This window comes from Clavelina lepadiformis, chromosome 1 (assembly GCF_947623445.1).
Source record: "Clavelina lepadiformis chromosome 1, kaClaLepa1.1, whole genome shotgun sequence".
Lineage (NCBI taxonomy): Eukaryota > Metazoa > Chordata > Ascidiacea > Aplousobranchia > Clavelinidae > Clavelina > Clavelina lepadiformis.
The window spans coordinates 3,940,381-3,954,036 of NC_135240.1; the positions used below are offsets into that span (position 1 = coordinate 3,940,381).

A 13,656-nucleotide genomic window follows, 5' to 3' on the forward strand; every position below is an offset into this window, starting at 1 on the left:
AGGATCCGTTGATCATAGTTTCATCAGTAGCAGTAAGGCTTGTCATGACATGTCGCATTTGTTCCTTGAGAAGGTTGGCTTCAGACAAAGAGCTGAACAACGATTTAAAATCAGTAAACGAGTCAGAGTCAGGTAGCTCGTAGAGGATTTTCTCGCAATCGGGTGCCTTTGTAGTTGACGTGTATAAGCGACAAAAGTAAGTTGAGTTAGTGCACCTGCACATGTTCCTGCGACAAGGTGTAGTTGTGATACAGGGACAGTGTGTCCCAGAACTCGGAAGACAAAACTTCCTACTGGTCGATACGATTCTAGCAGATGTACTCCTGGTAAAACAATGCTGTCTGAAATGAGTTGGCCGTATTGACTGTGGCCGTTTTGATCGCGATATAGGATGAGAGGACGTTGGCTAAATGCCAGGGTTGCTTTCACGTTGGCCTGTCGAGTGGTTGATGTTGGGCGTGAATTTCTGGCCGCTCTGAAATGAGATATATTTTAAAGCTGCTGTTGTGCCACTTGCATTAGGAGGTTCCCTCTGCTCTTTTGCAGGAGAAAGTGTGAAACCGGGCCGAGTTTAGTTCTTTGTCTTCAATTTATGTTTGCTAATTGTGTTTGGCACCAACCTGCAAATTGATCGTGCGTTAAACATCATTACTGTAATTTTCATTTTGCGACACTGAGTGCATTTCCGGGTATTAAACGCCTAATTGTCTTTTGCGTGCTGTAGTTGGGTTCAATGTCGCCAACAAGAAACTAGCGAAGGAAAACTCATTAATCCCTAAAGATGGTTGTAAATATGTCGCAGTCGCCAAACCGACGGATTTTTATATTTTAGTGCCAGAACCCGTGGAAAATTCCCTTCTGAACACGTTTTGGATAGAACGTTGTAATGGGGTTTGTAGCATACAAGTGTTTTTTTTAGTTATGAGATACTTTGAAGCAAATTAAAAATGAATTACTGTGCTATCTGCAATTTGCAACAGAAAAGTCCTAACCATTTCATCACCCCGAAAGTTAAATTTGCCACAAAATGTTTAATTGTTGACATAATGACGTAATAATTGATACAAAGCGTTTTTGTTGTGCCTGCAATGTCGCTTGTTTCGATAGACTTTAAGATAAAATAAACGAATCATTGCAGATTTGCAGTATATGTTGGCCATGGTTTCATTTCGATAAACCAGAGGTTTTTTGTATAGCGGACCTTGAGATGTCAAACGTATACGAAATTTTTAGAAGTAGACATTTAGGTAGTAGAGTTATTGCAATCGAATGGTTTTAACATAAAAATTAAACCCACTTAAAAACCTTAAAAAGAGTTAGATTCTCACAATGTTATCCACGTCAATTCCAATCATTAATCATTAAAGTCGAAGTCAAAGAAATACGACTCATTTTATGGTATAGCCATAGCGGTAAAATGTTCATTCCTCATAGAAAATTAGAAATTCTAAATCATCACGATATCTAATTAAGCCTAACCGCGAGATCGACCGATCGCGAGATCTTGGGCTTAACTTTTTTCCCATACAGCTGCATGACGCCACATAATGTTATAAATTGGATGAAATCAAATGAATCATGTTCAATATATGACTCTGAGTTCTGGTCGTTTATCAAAAGAACGAGTTTTAAAACTTAACTTCAGATAGCACAGCGGAAACATTTCCCGATTTTGCTGTAGGCGGCGCCTTATTTTTTTATGTTGGGTCAGTCCTCAAATCGCTACCATTAAAATTAAAGTAAAGCACTACAATAGCCACTTTAAAATTGATAACGTCCTGGATCGTTGCTTTTGCCGTCACCCGCTGCGGTTTTAATGATTGTTCACTATTTATTAATTTCTTCTTTCACTCGAATTTCTGTTATAATTCCTCCCTGCCAAAGTTTTCTCTTCTATTGACTCGTATAATTTGTTAATTGTATGCGTTTGTCCAACCGTGTACCATTTTTGAGGTCATGGTTTCTTTGCACATGCTTTAGTTGTCTTTGATAAATGGCCGCCCAGCCAATTTTTTATTATTTCAAGTCAGAAACCTTTAATTTGCGTTAGATGTTTCCGGTGGTAGCTGTAGAGTCAGGTGAACATGTTATTTAGTTTATGTCTGTATTTATAAATAGCCGCAGATCAATAACCGCATTTCTCCGCATCAGGCTTGTATGTGGAGTAAGGACGAGAATGCGATCTCTCCAATGCTGGGCTGCAAGGTCACTCAAAAGTAGTCGGGAAGCTTCAACAACACGCATCAGGTCGCATGGAGCTGGATTTTGTGTCTGGCTGGTGTTGGAATAAGCTGCATTTCGATTTCAGTGAATTATCTCGCAAAATTGTTTCAAAATTAAAACTTGTAGAAGCAGTGCTGAGGCTGATGCACGTGACAAGGTTTGAATAGGTTTGAAACTACACCGCGGTTATTTTGCGAGTGACACAAAAAATATTGTCTACGAGTGCATCAAAAATTCAAAATGTGGCTTAAAAACGTAAAGTTTTGAAAAAATTCAGTAACTTTAAAAAATCAAAACAGTTGCTAGAACAGAGTTTAATAAACGACACTGACAGCGTTAAATTGTTTCAAAAGAGAATCTTCCTCAAAACCCCGTCTCTGCCAGTGCCCGAGAGAAGCTGGAAGTTCTTGAGGACGACCGGATATCTGATAGTCGGGGTCGAGTAGGGACCACTTGGGTATTTGGAGGTGGATAGGGGCGAGGCAGCCCTGGTTAAGTGGGACGTCGTAGCCCACCATGCACCTGAGGCAGTAGATGATGGCAGACTTGCGGATCGCTCTCGGCGCGTTCAACTTGTTTATCACCATAGGGGATGTACTCTCGAAATCGGTTGTCGCGCTTCTCGATATGAGCTTCTGGACCAGGTGGATACTCTAAACAGAAAGCTTCGTTGAAATGTCTGTGATTGATACAGTTGTGGCGTCACAAAGACACTTAACTTCTGGTTAGCGGCAACTAGCGCCCTCAAGTCGGCCAGGTTGCCATGGAGATTGTGGGTCCGGCTGCAACTAGTGAATTCTCCTGGGAGCGTGAGAAACGCGGTTACTTCTGTGAGGAAACAAGTAAAAACAAGTTCAAAAGGGTTTAAAGCAGTGGTTCCCAACCTGGGGTCCGTGAGTTTCTTGGTTGCATGTAGGCTACTTTATTTCTCTATTGTTTGTACAACGAAAGAAGAGAATCATAAATATTTTAAGACACTATTTCATTGAAATTTGCAGCAGCTCTCAAGTATATCCGATATTTCAGTAAATATCCCTCAATAGTAGGTTATACATTAAATAACAAGACATTTTCTGATTGAATTCTTGGCAAATTTTAGGTACGGGTCCGCAGGCTTGAAAATTTATTAAAAGGGGTCCGCGACTAAAAAAACATTGGGAACCACTGGTTTAAAGGTAATTTTGACTCATTACAAAACCAGAAACCAATTCTTCATTTCACACAACAACTACCGTGAAACTTTTCAGCATCATATGATCAGCATCATTCTTTCTATGACAACACTAAGGATGCCCAGTTAGCAAGATCACTTGTAAAGGTTTTGTCAGAGGTTAGTGCCTATTGATGAAATGATAATCTCACATCATGTATTAAAGTAACTAGTTGTTTGGTAGGCGCGTGCAATAACCAGTTTCTCAAACACAGGCAGTGCAAGACGTGCCGCCCTGGCTGGAGAGTTGTGCGGAATCGGCAGTTGGCTCTAGTTTTGGTGCAGATAGAGGTGAATTCGGTGGACGTGATGCTCGTCGCGGAGGACGCCGAGCAAAACAAAACCAGGTAAAGTTGGTTGTCACTTTCTATCCGTTTGTAATTATTTTTGCTGTTTATTTGCGTTTTCAATTTATCTTGAACTTCAATGTTTGCTAGGGCTTTGGTGGCGGCAATGATGACTTCGGCTCACGATCAACGGGTGACTATGATTACAACGATGGCGGCGGTAAGTGTGACTTCTGCTGCGTCAATTACAATTAAACTTGGAGAAATATAAGACAGTTGTAAATTGATGTGTTATTGCAGGATTTGATGGACGTTCAGCGGCACAAAACAATGGTAAATTTTTCATCTAAGTGAAGAAATATGGCACTTTTTAATAGATACAATCTCCAGTAACATATACACTTGTCTGTAATATATTAATTCTATAATATATGCAGAACCTTCTGGATTTGGAGACGATGAGGATGACTGGGATTAAACAACGTAAATTTTGTTCGGAAACGTCTGAGAATTTACGTTTAAAATAATTTGTCCTGATTCTATACCCGTTTTCCTTTTTTGTTTTGTGTCTTGCTTTGTGGCGTTTGCGAGTATTTTACACTTATGCGTAACTTTGATTTTTCTTTTAACTACTCGTTTTTGCAATGCCATACAGCGTTCGTGATAATTTAATAATTGCAATAATATTATACAAATTGGCATTTGCATGATTCTTTGTATTTTCTTCAGCTGGAATTAATTAAATGTTTAAACAGACGTGTTTATCGTCGTTAAGCAGTTATTCAAACAAGAAATTCTAAACCGACATATTGGACGCAGATACAAGTATTTCAAGTAGCATTGTTTTCACGGCGTAAAGTTTGAGTGTACTTGATGAAATGTTTAGATGACGTAGAATGTATGCAATACGTGGTTTTATGGTAGCAGTGTAATAATAACATGGCGTTAGCTGATTGGCAGACGTGTATGATATAAAAGGTTAAGCTTGGTTCAAATCGTCCTGGCTGCTCGGGCTGGCGAGGCTCTGCAAGGGCTTGTCCCTTCAGGACTTGCTAGTACTTCTCTCAGTTTTTAGTTTTGGATCTGTTTTACGTTTTGGCTTATTCAGTATTGAGTTCAAGTGAGTTCTATTGAGTATTGAGTTCTATTCAAATGTGGAATGGTGATTAATTGGTTTCGATGTGACGACTTATTCGGACAATATAACAAATAGACTTTATGAAGTTGGTGTTGATTTGAAGAAACATTATTGAGGCAGTAAACGCAACGGAGTCAAAAACAATTATCTCGGAGTCAAACAGTAAGACAAGACAAGCCGTTCAGAAAGCGAAAAACTGGGAAGAAACGCACGGGGTAAATTGTTTTTTGAAATAAAAGTGTGCATGTTAGAATGCGCGTAAAGTCAATTTTTTTCGGGGCGCCATACCCCCAGAACCCCTTGGAAAGATTACATCATTACATCTCCCGTAATTTTGGGGCCACAAAATCAAGTCACGCCATACCTCGCTTTTGCTTCACTGTATATAAGCTCCTCGAGCGACTTGACTCCTCCAGCCACCACTGTATATAAGCGCATACATACATAATTATTAATTAGTTCTACGTGGGCATTTCTCCATAGCATTTATATTACAAATAATATTTTAATTTTAAATGCAAACCAAAAGATAATAATTCCAGGAGCGGAGGACAAGCGGTTGCAGAGAAGAGCAGCTAAAGATTTGAATAAAGCATGGCCGCCAAAAACGTTTACAGAGTGAAATAAAACTTACATTACCATGCTGCTTAACTGCATATTCTGTTCATGCCAGAGATTAACAAGCTATTAGCAGCGAAATTGATCAAAATTTGTACGTACGAACATCACTGTTTATATTTCTCGGAAATTCAGAGACTGTCAAGAAAGTGTTATCACGTATTGGCAGCGTACGGTGTGCAGAGAGCAAGTGTGAAGACTTGTGTCGAGTAATCTTGAGAAAAGAGTCATAGGAGGTCTCGCGATCGATAGGTGGGCGACATCAGTAATTTTAGGTGGCATCCAATCAAGACATGGATCGCACTTGCTCGAAAGCGGACTTTCGTTTCTTCTGGGACCTTGTAAAGCGTTTTTTTGTTTACTAATTGCGGCCGCAAACTAATGCAAAAATGAACAAATAATCAAATATCTCACCGTTCTGATATACAAGTTGTAATTTGTAATGCACTCCATTGTTTTTTTTTCTGGCCGGGAACTTCCTAAAAATATTGGAATATTGTAAAATACTTTAAGTAAAAAAAATTACTTTTGCGAAATAGAAATACAGCAGAGGACGACGATAATAAGCTTTTCTTTTAATCGTTCACTTGGTACACGCTGATATATATAAGCTAAGGAAGTAGACTCAAAATTTTAACCGAAAAATAATAAAAATGATAAAATCAAAATAACTGTACGTTTTTGAGTTGTTTTTCTTAAATTAAAAGTAATAAGAAAACTACCGTTTCATTTTCCACAAAACCAACAAATGCGCTATTTTCTATGTCCACAAGTTGCCAATTTAGATCATGGAACGTCACAATGAAGTGAAAGAAGTTCCTTTTACGCAACTTACTAGGCGGCTGTTTTTCGAAATGTGCTTCCCGAAGCCAGACCCTGCAAAAAGAAAAAAAATTCAGAAAATCCCAAATTTAAAGCGCACAGACATATAAGAAAGATCGACTATAGGCTATAGCAAATATCAGCCTTTATTCATGACTTGTTCATGTTGACATATTTGGTCGCGTTTTCAACTAACAAAATGGCCGCCGTAATTGGCTACGCGAAAAACGTCTACTTAAAACTTTACGCTCTTTTTAAAATTTTTACCAAATCAAAATATATTGCAAGACTCAAATAAAAACTCACAAAACACGGTGTGTCTCATATTTCTAGCGCAAAAGAAATTATTTCTCGTTAGTAGCCAACAACGTTGCTAACATTGCGCCGTCATAAACACTATTAAAGCTCTTTTTGCTAAAAAACTTTGCGTCTGCGTCAAAACTTTGCAAAAGCTTGTATTTTTAATTCGATTTTCCTCTGCTCTTTGACTTAACAGTGCATGAGAAGAAACGCAAATCTGATTTCGAAATCGATCTATTGATTTCGGTTGCATGCTTGCGCGAATACAGCCTCATGTTTGACTTTGCCTTGCTCAAAACTTAAAGATAAAACGTTACAATTCTCGCCTTGTTTACGTTTGAGAATAATATCAGTCGGCCGGTATGTCCCAATGCACCACTGCTAATTGTGCATCAATAGAAAGGTCCTCGCCCGGTGAGATAACACGGTGTGCTCGAGAACAACCTTGAAAATATTTAGGTAATTATTACCACAGTTGATGAAAAGATTGATGGATGCTTTGCTGCGGGCGCTGAGATTTACTGAGTATAGAAACGTGGGTATTACGCTCAGAAATATTTTTTAAGATATATTTCTTGTCTAAAAAACATTTTCGTCGTTAAAGTTTTACAAGAACTTAAAAACGAATTCTTATTCTGAACTAGATTCAAAATTACCAGAATCACTGACTGCTAATACGGTTAAAAATTCCAAAATTGGTGCAAAAGTTCACAAATTCAATCGCGCGACAGAAACGAGATTTCTTAAAAATAAATTACCAATTCGTTTGGTTGACAAATCATCAAAAGAAAATTATTATTATTGTCTTGGCTCTGAATTTGTTGCCTGTGATGGTTGTCACGCTGTGTTTTGAGCACAGAGTCTGCAACATCTGCAACATGTTGAGCAACAGTCTGGGTTTGCAACATCTTGAGCAACATTTTGTAACTTTCTTATCTTTTACGTGTGGACACAAGGAACACCAATTCCTCTTCTATAACGTGTTTGACTTCGATAACATAACACTAATTTTGCCTAATTTCCCTAATTCAGCCGGCTGACAACAGTTCATTTAACCGCCCAAATTATCACTTTGGCATCATTAAAAGGTTCATATTTATTATTTAAGCTTAATTTTTACCTTTTTTTTAGCAAATGGGAACTTTCCATATGTATGAATCCATTTAAAAGTTAAACTTGCTAATATTTCTGTTACTTTGGAAAATTGTTGAAATGCAATTCATATTTAATATTTTAGCTAGATTTTTTACTTTATTTAGCAAATGGGTACACTCAGTCGCCATTTGCAAACCCTGTTTAGCAAATGGGTACAATCAGTCACCCTTTGTAAGTTATATTTCGCACGGGTACAATTGTGCACGAAGTAACTATTACCAAATGTATCTCGCAAAATATACGGACCTGGTCATTTTTTAAGCCGACTCCCACTTCTCTCCAGCCAGTCAAAAATCAACATAGTCACGGCACCATCAAGTCCAAAGTTGTGAAGGTAACTCATAAATATTTGCTTTGAATGGTGATAAATTTCTATACATTTTTGCTACCAGCACAAAGGCAGAAGTCACGGAATGAATGGTTCTCTGTGAATTCGACTTTAGCAATCTTAAGCTAACGAACGAAAACCCTTGAATTACCTGGGTCAGAGCTTACTGTGGTTGTGCTGACCGACTACCTGAAAGGGCGTATAAAGGTTTCTTATAGTTATTAGAAGTGGTTACTGTGGTCCATATCTCGACTCTGCACTTGCTTATTGCTTTCTAACCCCAGCACCAATATCACACGCCTCAAGTTCCATCCTGAGTATAACAAATACTTGCAAGAGTCATATTAGTCTTCTTGTTGTGTTCGTCAGGCGATCCTACGAAAAAGTGACGGAAGGCTGCTTTCTATCCTTCAGCTGACTGTGGACCCACAACCTCCTGTGGTTGACCAGACTTTCCGATTTTACAACCCGGAACAAACTTTCTTGAAAAAATGCATTAGACTCCTCCCATTTAATAATAACTCTGGTAAGCGGCAACTTTATTTGATTCTATTTAGTTATTTTCGTTTCTATTGCCTTTACTTGTGTTAATTTTTCCTCGTTCTGATTTTAGTGCTCTGTCTTATAACACTGGGCAATAGATTCGGGCTTTTTCAAAAACGACTGCAAAACTTTTGATCATGTTTAAATTGTTACGTCGCAGATCATCAATTCCATGTCGTATGCAGCGATCCAGAAATTGTTTGCCAAGCTAGGTCACTTAGCCGTGACGAGCCGCGGGAAGTTTTCTTAAAAGCACCATATGGTAATTCCCCGTCTATAAGAAGATTATTCCTGGCCATTTATAAGTAAGAGTTTAAAGTTTCATCTTGATCAAAGTTGGCATCTCAATCGACTAAAGACTTTTAAATTCAATCTTAAGGACTAGCATATTTTTTTCTTGAAGATTTTGTAAATTTCGTTTTTCTAATAAGCATGCACAGCTAGGGTACTTTTTAAGCCACATTCATTGGCAGTGGTTTATTTGATTTCATCTTCATTTTTTAATGCAATTTTAAACCTATACCCAACTTTACTGTGTTTAACTTACAAAATAACCTGTTGTTATGATATTATTATTTCTTACGTTCCAGACTGGCGAAGAAGGGGTTCCGTTATCGAATAGTTTATTTATTTGTGAAAAACCACGAATAGATCACACGCAGTTTCTAACGAAGGACAAGCCCTATGCCGAACCGTGTCCATTTCGATGCGGTGCGTTTTATTTAACTTGAACCATACTTTGCAGACTTAGTCAGTACAGTAATACAAAGCTTTGCTTATAAAAGTTAAATATGAGTAGAGAAACTAATAAGAGAAGTCATTTTTGCAGGTCAGGTGATAGTATCAAAGGTGTATTTGGGTAAAAGCGCCCCTGCTCAAGGCACAGCCAGGTAAAGTTTTTTCTTTGTTAAATCGTGTTCTTAACTTCTTACTCTAACATATTTGTCAAGATGTGATATGTTGTTTAAGGATTAGCACTGAGAAATATCACAACATCGACAGCGTGTACCGACCAAGGAAAGAATGAGTTGACTCCGCGTCACAGTCCACTAAAAGTAAGCAGCCCAATATCTGCCACAAAACTCCGATGGTTAGTGGCATCTATGTGGGATGGTGGGCACAAACAGTGTTTGATTTAACCAAACTTTGTTACCCACAGTTTAAGACTGTGAATGCAGCACTCGCCAGTGTGAATGGTTCGTCTTTGACCGTGACCTTGTGCTCCCAGAATACATCATTAATTTAGAATACTTGGCAAAGGTAAGCTGATGACGTCATATTGGTAGAAATTGCGTTACGTCACTGTCATTTGCAGAAGTCAACGTCTCCGCTTCAGCTGCGCGTCGGGCAGTGTGACGGCTAAACGCCAAGGTGCCAGGCTCAAATGCAGTCATCACTTTGGTAACGTCAAGTGATCCGAGTGTGCTGTATGTCAATGAGGAGGATAAAAAGAAGATAAGAAGATAAAAAGCAACGGAAGTTCCGCCACAGGTTCGTCCGCGGTCTCGACTCGTCTCACTGTCTGAAGACCTCCTCTTGAAATTGGGCCGTGCAATATCCATCTCTCAAATTACAGTGAGCGGAGAAAGTTTTCATGGCTTGTCAAGTTGTAGCAAGAATGTTGAATCGGTCGGAACCAAATACAATCTCTCTCTCACTTCCAGGTGCTCAACTTGCACGGGAATGGTCTAGGCAAGTTGAAGGGAATCAAGACGTTGTCGCAGTTGAAACGCTTGATTGTCAGTTTTAACGAGCTGAACAGACTGGACGACATTGCTTAGATGCCGCAACTGGAGCAGGTTGATGCCAGTTTCAACAAAACCAACTCTTGTCAACTCTTGCTGACATTGTACTTCAGTTCGGTGCGTACATAATTGCTTATATAAGTTATGAGATTTTAATTGGGTCAATTCACTCACTGTGATGGGTAATTGGATCAATAACTGCCACTTGGGGCGGGGAAGCATCGTAAGCAGCATATTATATAGATAACACTGGTCTACACAAAATTTCAGGTTTGGGTTTTGACAACTCATTTTAGCTAATTTTGGGGCGCTGAATCCGAAAATGAACTCAGATTTTTTCTATCACATCACGTTTTTGAGATATGAAATATCCTTAATTTTTGAAAAAAATCAATTTTTGCCCCCCCCTCTGTTGTCAAAACAAGGAATTCTGATGCAATAAACACTGTTTTATCTGCAATAATCTAGCTTTAATTAGCAAACAAGCATTCTATATTATATTCACACAAATTTGCGTTGTCTTTATTAAAATTTCATGTTTTGGAATAAAAAATAGGCATACAAAAGAGCAACCATAATAACATCAAACGCTACATTATGCTGACGAACCTGTCGATAGGACAGTGACAAGGTATTATCTGAATTATAGCCTACAGTTCACACTATATGCACATAGACAACGGAGTGCAGAAATTCTGAAGACACACACAGAAATAGCAAAGTGCCAAAATAAAGATTGACTCAAAGGGACTTGGGCAGGGCGAGTTCAGAAACAGTCAACAAAAGAGCTTTCATAAAATATGAACTCTTCACTTATAAGCTTAAAAATGCTCTTTTGAGGGAATTTCTTTTATGAGCAGCATCTGGAATTTCTCTTTTCAAACTCCAGCAATAGTCGGCCATCATATGACAATCCCACCGACCTTGATAACGTTCCTCCATAATTTTAATATCCTGGTCGAAACGTTCACCATGTTCTTCACTAACTTTCCCAAGGTTTTCTGGAAACTCATCTGCATGGCTCTTCAAGTAGTGAACTTTGATGCTCATCCTGCATCCCAAATCTTCAAAACTAAGCAGTAGCTCCCTTAAGAGATCGTTATAGTTTTCTGTTTCCCATAAAATGGAAGGATATAAGTATAGTTATAGTTCTGCAAGTGATATAAATACTGGCTGTGGCTTTTCATCACTGTGAGGAACTGGCCGCAATGCCGAATCCAGATTTGGATATTTCAAACGATGTTTACTCTTTTTGTTATACCCTTTCACACTAACAAGACAAAAATAACAATCGTCAACATGTTTCGTTGCTCTCGCCAAATCATGGGTATTCCAAATTTCATTTGTGAACCTTTTCTTTGCGACCAACTTCTCAGACATTCAACGCAGGTTTTGCACGCTTTATGAGGAGCCCAGCTTTTGTCCTGGTCCCCTAACTTGACTTTAAAGTAAGCAAGATATGGCCTTTTTACAAACGTGGTAATATTGCATTGTTGAGACTTCAACATGAAGCATCCACAAATGTAACAAAATATATCCGGATCATTACAACATTTTCTTCTTTTGCTGGAAGCAGACATTCGAGCAGATTGTAAAAGAGAACTAGAGGCTATCGGCGGGTTTGTCGTTTGCAAGTATATGTTTGATTTGAACCATTTGGTCAACCAAGGCATAACCAATCTTTGTCTCGTTATAAAACCTGATGATCTCAGGCCCCTTTTTGGGGTCTTCTTCGTCAATGCTCATATCGTGATGCATGCTGCGGCTCTTCATAGTAGTAACACTTATACGACATATACAACTTATACGAGTGAAAACTTGCACGAAGTAACTATTACCAAATGTATCTCGCAACGTTGCAGGTATCAAATTGCACGAAATAAAAATTACCAAATGTAACTCGCAATGTATACGGCTATCAAATTGCCAAAAAGTATGGTATCTGGAAAATGGTTATGCATTTTGTAGACATTTCCAGATTACCTTGCAAATCACTACTTCAAGTTAGAAATTTAACTGGGCAACTCGCAAAAGGTTATTGTATTGCACAGCGTTTAACTTTTGAAATTTTAATTTTGTGTATAGTAAAGAAACGTATTGCAATAATGTTGATTATGACAGACAAGACACACAGGTTTACCTCCACTATCTGTGAATACAAACTCTTCCTCCCATTCCGTTTTAAAATTTCTATTCTCCTCTTCATACTTTCTCTTTTGGCAATAATTCCTCAACAACATTTCTTGGATAAAATCCTTTTGCAATTATTGATATAACCGTAACCCACACTGGAAACTAGGTCAGCCCTGACGTGCAGCTTAAATCTGACGGTTTACTTAACTACAGTGTACAGGTTAGCAGTTTAGCACACTTCTTCACAAATCACAATATATTACTCTTCGGAGTGTAGTTTCATTTTTACTAACAATCAGTTGACTGTTACTGCTTGTGATAGAACGCATTGTTTCATAATCTGATCAATTAACTCGTCTAGACCGGAAAAATGGATGTCTAAATCAACAATGCAAATTCATTAAAGAGCCGCAGTTTGGCCACCCCTGCACTAGGCATTGATAACGTTTCTCTTCAGTAAGTTCAGTGTGAGTTATGATATGAATTTTATCATACGAATTTTAGGGCACCTTGCGTTGATAAACTTCCTGAAAAAACAAGCTGTTTGCCCAACACAACCATATGGTGCAATTTTATATTTCATAAATACAACAAAGTCATTGATATAACATGTAAATGTGAACAAATAAAACACGAACAAATGGATGCAACATCTGGATGAATGGTTTGTAAATGTCTTTTGATGCTGATTTTTGTCCAAAGACCCCTTCAAAATATTTAGATTTCCTCAATAGGAGGTTTAAAATTTGTTTATGCATCAGTCATTAAACATTGTCAATGTCGTTTTACAGTGTCAATAGTTTCAAGACTCCGCAAATTGTTATTTTCGGAAAAGGAATGTTGAAACACTTGGCAATAATAAGATCAATCTCCATTGTGGATTTTGATATGACCTTTCAATATGTGGCTTCGGGTAAATGACTTGAGGCAAACTTGGCAATGATAAGGTCGCTCACCAGTGTGGACTGTGGATTCCCATATGAGCTTTTAAATTACCGCTTGTGGTAAATGACTTGAGGCAAACTTGGCACTGATAAGGTCGCTCACCAGTGTGGATTCTCATATGAGTTTTCAAATTACTGCTATCTGAAAATGACTTGTAGCACACCTGGCATTGATAACGTCGCTCACCAGTGTGCATTCTCATATGAAGT

At 38.3% G+C, this 13,656-nt stretch overlaps 1 long non-coding RNA gene across 1 annotated transcript; it reads left to right on the forward strand.

Annotated features, from left to right (window-relative positions):
- The first annotated feature begins 3,272 nt into the window (after nt 1-3,272).
- LOC143469601 (uncharacterized) lies at nt 3,273-4,054 on the forward strand. Its single transcript, XR_013119156.1, has 5 exons — nt 3,273-3,398; nt 3,471-3,553; nt 3,649-3,780; nt 3,871-3,940; nt 4,021-4,054. It is a non-coding gene; the product is annotated as an uncharacterized LOC143469601 (long non-coding RNA).
- The last annotated feature ends 9,602 nt before the right edge of the window (nt 4,055-13,656 follow it).